The following is a 7,500-nucleotide window of genomic DNA, read 5'->3' as shown; positions in this document are numbered from 1 at the left end:
TGTGTCGTATTGAATTGTGGTGTGTGTGTGTGTGTGTGTGTGTGTGTGTGTGTGTGTGTGTGTGTGTGTGTGTGTGTGTGTGTGTGTAAACACACCAGCATGCTTGTTCGTGACAAAAGCCCAGGGATTTATCAAACAGATTGAAAGCGCGAAGGTGTAACCTTTTTTTCTTCATTTGAAAAATATAAAATTTGCAAGAAGGGACTTCCTTTCTTATGAAGTGTCTGTACAGAAGGAAGCGGAAGAGGAAGACCACCACCACCACCACCACCAACAACAACAACAACAACAACGTAAACGAAACTAGAACCAGAAGAATACGAACAAGAACAAAATGGAGAAAAGAGAAGGTTGTAAAGACAGAGAAAGAGAAAGCGGTACACATACGCAGACACACAACACACACACAACACAACACACACACACACACACACACACACACACACACACACACACACACACACACACACACACACACACACACACACACAAATAAATCGAACTGCAGAGAATGCAAATGCCAATGGTTTATTCAACAAAAAGGCCTTTGCCCCTTTTGTGAAAGAGAGGTTTGTACAAACAGTTTCCCATCTTATCGTGATCAATTCTTCCCAGTTAACTCTTTCCATACGAACGGCGAAAGAGACGACGTTAACAGCGTTTCACCCCAATTACCATCATCAAAATATTGCAAGCGGAAGGCTCTTATACTGAAGAGGTGAATGTTGACAAAGAATACCACAATTCTGACGACGGAAGCTAAAGGTTGGGTCATTCAGACACCCACTGGACATCCGAGGGGTCTGTGTAGAGGAAAATAGAGGACTGGCCGTACTGAGTGAGTTAATGCTATCATTTTCGTGACCACGACAGCGTGATTTCTCTTATCGTAAACAAATGCAAGCAAAGACGTAAGTTGCGGACAGTTTCAGCATTTGTAAAAGACATCAGTAACACATATATGTCTGAAGACATTTGGGATTCTCGGAAACTTTGGGGACAATATATGTTTTTCTAACAGATTCGAGAAATGAAAATAGCAAAGAAAATATATGTTTCATCTCCTTTCGTGTACTTACATAGTGGACATAGTTTTTAGATTAAAATCATATCCTGGCTTCAGTCACATAATATGTGATAATATTTTATTTATATCTCAAGATACTTAAATATTGTGTACATACATACATACATACATACATTTCAACAAAGATTTCTGCCTTTTCCTGATCTGATAGAAACTGGTTTTGCGAGTCATTTGATATTGGGCAACTTGGTAACTTTATTCCATTTTTCATTTCTTTCATTTTTGTCCAAGCTTTATTAAAGTCTTTATAATCTGAAATTTCTTGTGAACAAAATGATGACCAATGATCCTTTTTTTTAGCTTGGGCTACTGTCATATTTCTCTGAATGCTTGCTTTCTTCACTTCTTTGTGGTTTGGGGGCTCACTGTCCGCGAGGTAGTTCTTAAATGTTTCTTTCTTGTAATTAACTGCCTTTTCACATGCATCATTCCACAAGACATTGCCTGAACGGTCACCTGACTTCACAGCCTTTACTTTTGGGATCGACATATCAGCTGCTGATAACGCAGCTTCTGTAAAATTTGAATACATTACATCTACACTCTCATTCCCAAGTTTTTTTTCAAAATCGTGAGAGGTAAGAATGTTTTGAAATAAATCCCAATTTGCATTTTGGTATTTATATTTTGGAATTGTGTCGACGTTATTTTCAGGCTGGTTATCATAATCAGCTATTGTAATGATGATAGGCACATGGTCGCTTCCCAATGTGTTTTTATGTGTTTCCCAGGAATATGATGGGACTAGCTCTGGGGATATTAGTGTCAGGTCAATTGCTGTTGGTCTGTGTTTAGAGACGTCAGGAATTCTAGTAACACTATCATAATTCATAAGATGAAAGGGGCGGTCAGTGATATTTTCTATTAACCGATTGCTTTTCATAATTTCACAGTCCTTTTCTCAGAATGGAGAATGGGCATTGAAATCACCCGCTATTACCTATTTACCAGGCTGTTGTTCTTGTAATGTTCTAAGCCACTCAGTATTTCGATCGTTTGGACCTTTCGGAAGATAAACGGAAAGTATGTTAAGATGATTTCTGGAAAGTCATTTCTGACGAGGTTCTTATGGTCGAACTTTCAAAGGCATTAAGTTCATAACCCCATTTCTACATTCCTTTAATGTACTTCAGAACTGTGTTAATGGTTTCTGATTATTATTATCATCATTGAATTGTTACTGTTAAATTGGTTATGCATTTTTGGGGGGTAGTTTTCTACCTTTTCTGTTTTCCTCTTTCCTCTTCCCCCCTACCCCCCGTTTTTTATTTAATCGTCTAATATCACTGATAGTGAAAAGAAGCTAAACTAAAGAACGAACACACAATGAATACAGACCTGCACACACAGATGAACTCTCTCTCGGTTCTCTCTCGGTTCTCTCTCTCTCTCTCTCCCTCTCTTTCTCTCTCTCTTTAACAGCAGTAAAGATATCTAATGAATAAGTATTTGTATCGCATATGGCTAACTGCGAACTGTGGAAGAAATACCGTTGTGTTTTTTTGTTTTGTTTGTTTTTGTTGTTGTTGTTGTTGTTTGTTTGTCTGTTTTTGTTTCTTTTAATACGACTCAAATCGCAATCAAAAACCACCACCACACCCTCATTCCATCTTTGCGAAAGAAGCAATCCTTCGCAATCCTTCATCGACCTGTGCAACACAACACGAACTAACTTCCTTGTTCCCCCTCCCGCCCCCCTGCCTCCCCCCCACCTCGCACCCTCCCCCCCCCCCCAATCCCCCTCCGCCGCCCCCCGCCTCCCTTTCCCACTTCCCCTTTCCCAGTGAAACTGCATACATGATGACATCCGGGCTCCTACAAGGTCGGCGTCTTCCGGTCCTGCTTTTCTGAAGCGTCCTGCCAACAGGTTGAATATTTTACCACGTGACGGATGTAAACCTGTTTTTCGTTCTTCTCCTGTGCACCAGAGCAAAGCGTTGGAGAGAGAGAGAGAGAGAGAGAAAGAGGGAGAGAGAGAAGGAAGACAAGACAATGGAAGAGGTTTAGAGGTGATTGATTGACCAACGTACTCGTTCAGCCAAACTCAGCAAGCAATCTCTTTTAAGTCTGGACGGATTTGGAACAGACGTGGTGAAGAACAGAAAGGAGAATGTGCTGTGCAGACTGCGTGCGGGGCACACGTTTTTTGTTTTTTTTTTTTTTTTAATTTTTTTTTTTTTTTTTTTAACTTATTCTTACTTGTTGAAGGGGGAAGAGGCCCCTCGATGTATTCCCTGTGATGAACCACTCACTGTGAAACACGTGCTCCTTGACTGTTGGGATCTGCATGACGTTAGACACATACATTACATGGCGGTTTCTCTGAAGACTTTGTTTCGTGATGTCCCTCCGTGGGCGCTGATGAACTTGAAAGAAGTGATTTTAAATCAAATTTGAAGGTTTTAAACGATGGAAGTTTTTTCAAACTTTGAAAAGTTTAAAGCGGTGACTTGTTTTTATTCTTTTTTTTCTTTTTTTCCCCTTGTAGTAGGCATTAACGTGGCGATAGCCTTGAGATGGCCTTAGTGGTCGGCGAGGCTCTAAGCACCATGATCTGATTTGATCTGAGCAAGCAATCTGCCTTGTAAGCTCTTGCACGTTGAGAACTATCAACGAGACAAAGAAGAAGGTTGGGAGAGACTGAGACAGGGGCGTTGGGGGCGGGGGAGAGTAGCAGGTGAGTGACAGAAAGAGAGAGAGAGAGAGAGAGAGAGAGAGAGAGAGAGAGAGAGAGAGAGAGAGACGGGGGGGGGGGGGGGGACGAGAGAAGACAGACAGGTAGACAGGTACATGGACAGATAGACAGGCAGACAGACACAGACGTAGAATGAGAGATGATGTGAACGTTGAGAGAGAGAGAGAGAGAGAGAGAGAGAGAGAGAGAGAGAGAGAGAGAGAATATTGACAAACAGACAGAAAGACAGGGGGAGACGAAGAGTGACAGATACACATAGAAAGAGAGGCTAGTGTTGGAGGAAGAGAGAGAGAGAGAGAGAGAGAGAGAGAGAGAGAGAGAGAGAGAGAGAGTAAACAGAGAGAGACAGAGACAGAGACAAGGTTGACAAATCAGCAGTTTAATAATAATGATATCGTTTGGGTTTTGAAAACAAAGGGAGTGATTTTTAAAAATCAATAACTGCCAAAAAATAACACCACATCAGCGGCTACAAAGTCACGCGGAGTCTGCAGTCGAGTACAGTTGAACGGAGTTGTGCAACATGGAAGAGACAGAAAATGCTGTGTGGTCAAGAGAAGCAAGAAAAAAGTCCACCAATAACAAGCATTAGCAAATAAACAAATAAAACAAAAGAAACAGTATCAGTTTCAGTAACTCAAGAAAGCGTCACTGCGTTCGGTTAAATCCATATACGCTACACCACACCTGCCAAGCAGATGCCTGACCAACAGCGTAACCCAACGCGCTTAGTCAGGCCTTGAGAAGAAAAAAAAAAAAAAGAAAAAGATAAATACATAAAAATACTACTACTACTAATAATAATGATATTTATAAGGCGCAAAATCTTGATGAAGTCAACTCTAAGCGCACAAAAAAAGACAATTCGTTCAAGTGACGCAATAGGTATCATGAGATTGAGTTCAGCAAATAAATTGAACAGTAACTAAAATCAAACAACGAAAAACTTTTTAAAAGTTTTGAATGTTGATTTTCAGTGTAGTGACATTTTACTATTCCTGCAATAACATTTTTAATCAGTTAAAACAAGAGAAACAATTCGTTCAAGTGACGCAATAGGTATTATAAGATTGAGTTCAGCAAATAAATAGAAGAGTAACTACAATTCAACAACGAAAAAATTTTTTTTAAAGTTTGAATGTTGATTTTCAGTGTAATGACATTTTACTATTCCTGCAATATTATCTTTTGATCAGTTACGTTTACAGAACAACGTAGGAATGCGTAGAAAGCAATAACAGGAGCGTCTGTGTGCATTGTTCTTTTATACGAGAGAGAGAGAGAGAGAGAGAGAGAGAGAGAGAGAGAGAGAGAGGCACAATGACAGACAAAGATTGACAGAGACAGAGACGGACAGAGACAGAGTAGACAGACACTGAAAATGTTCTCTCTTTTTTTCTTTCTTATTTGTTGTTGTTACTGTTGTTTGTTTGTTTGCTTTTAGTTTGTGTCTAAAATTTATATGGAACTAGTTGTTGTTGGTTTTTTGGGTGTTTTTTTTTTTTTGTCCTCGGTTCCCGAACATTCAAAACATTATACACACAATTGGAGGATAAAAATGGAAACGATGGGGAATAGAAAAAAAAGGGGTGTGCAATGAGACAAGAGAGAGAGAGAGAGAGAGAGAGAGAGAGAGAGAGAGAGAGGGAGAAAGAGGAGAGGGCGAGAGAGAGAGAGAGAGAGAGAGAGAGAGGGGGGGGGGGAAGGCAGAGAGAGATAACGATAACGATAACGATCTTTTATTCAGATGAAGGCCAAAGCCCCTTACTGAAGAGTGGACTCACACGACAATAACATAAAGAAAAAGAACAGGACACAATAAATCGACATAACAAATAAACCAAAACAGCACAAACACAGTATTCTACAAACATTCGACGAAAATACACAGTTTCTAGTAGTCTCTTCAGTGCCTCATGCATGTATATCGCCAAGTTGTTTAGAGTAAACTCATGTCTTGAAGAGAGACAAGACAAGACAAGACAAGACAAGACTAATTCTTTATTTCGAGGATAATAGATAAGCACTGGTGTGCTTTTTTACATCCAGTCCCCGCCCTGAATAGGGTCTACACTACACAATATTTAATAAAAGGAAAGCATGGTGTTAGCAGAGATACATAACAGAGGAAAAAATATACATAAATCAAAACAAAACAACACACACACACACACACACACACACACACACACACACACACACACACACACACACACTTACACACAGGCACTGGCATGGTGTTAGTAAAATGCATAGGAAAACAAAATGAACAAAATGAATGAAACAAACACACACAACACACACCGCACTACAGAGAGAGAGAGAGATTGAGAGACAGAGAGAGAGACACAGAGAGAGAACAAGAACAAGAACAAGAACAAGAACAAAAAATTTATTCTCCAGGCCTCCGGCCCCTAGAAAGAGGTCAAAAGTACACAATATGGCGATCACGCAGCGACAACAAAATGTAAAATACATACTAACTTTTAACCTGTAGAACAAAAAGTGCTTCTTGTGCATAGTAAATTAATTCTAACTTTCTTCATTGTTTGTCACAGAATCCCTGTCGTATCTTCAGGGCATTAAATATATAAACGCAGAGTTTACAAATACTGTAAACAGAACCATTCTTCAGCAAGTGGATAGTACGATTGACAGAGAGAGAGAGAGAGAGAGAGAGAGGGGGGGTGGGGGAGAGAGGATGGAAACGGGGATGGGGAACAAGGAGAAGAAAGTGTTCCATTTGGCAAAGGTAGCTCATCAGTCTGTCCTCAGGCTCCTTGTGTTTCTGCCTGTTTCCTTCTGTTGTCTTTAGATTCTTTCCGTTTTCTCTCCCCCCCCCCCCCCCCCCCCCTCCCCCCCCCACCCCTTTCTTTCTTTTTTATTCTTTTTTTTTACTTCTTTTTCTCGTTCGTTCGCTCCTTTTTCTTCTTTTTCTGCTTTTTTTTTTTTTTTTTTTTTTTTTCTTTTCTTTTCTTTCCTCTCTGTTCTTTGTTTTTTGTTCCTTTCTTTCTTACTTTGTTTCTTTTCTTTATGTGTCTCTCCTGTATTTTTTTTTTTTTTTAATGTGTCTCTCTCCTGTATTTGTGTTAACTAACCTTTTCACCCCTTTATTCTTTGTGTTGCTTACCCCCCCTTCCCTTCCTTTTCACCCTTTCATTCTTTGTGTCGCTTACTCCCCCCCCCCTCCTTCACCCTTTCATTCTTTGTGTCGCTTCCCCCCCCCCTTTTTTTTCACCCTTTCATTCTTTGTGTCGCTTAACCCCCCTTTCATTCTTTGTGTCGCTTAACCCCCCTTTCATTCTTTGTGTCGCTTAACCATCCCCCTTTCACCCTTTCATTCTTTGTGTCGCTTACCCCCTCCCTTCCTTTTCACCCTTTCATTCTTTGTGTCGCTTACCCCCTCCCCTTCCTTTTCACCCTTTCATTCTTTGTGTCGCTTACCCCCCTCCCCTTCCTTTTCACCCTTTCATTTTTTGTGTCGCTTACCCCCTCCCCTTCCTTTTCACCCTGTCATTCTTTGTGTTGTTTACCCCCCCCCCCCTTTTCACCCTTTTCATTCTTTGTGTCGCTACCCCCCCCCACCCCCTTTTCACCCTTTTCATTCTTTGTGTCGCTAACCCCGCCCCTCCCGCCTTTTCACCCTTTCATTCTTTGTGTCGCTTACCCCCCTACCCCCTTTTCACCCATTCATTCTTCGTGTCACTACCCCCCCCTC

The sequence above is a fragment of the Babylonia areolata genome, chromosome 5 (assembly GCF_041734735.1).
Source record: "Babylonia areolata isolate BAREFJ2019XMU chromosome 5, ASM4173473v1, whole genome shotgun sequence".
Taxonomy (NCBI): domain Eukaryota; kingdom Metazoa; phylum Mollusca; class Gastropoda; order Neogastropoda; family Buccinidae; genus Babylonia; species Babylonia areolata.
The sequence above is the reverse complement of the archived record's forward strand: the minus strand, read 5'-3'. Positions refer to the sequence as shown.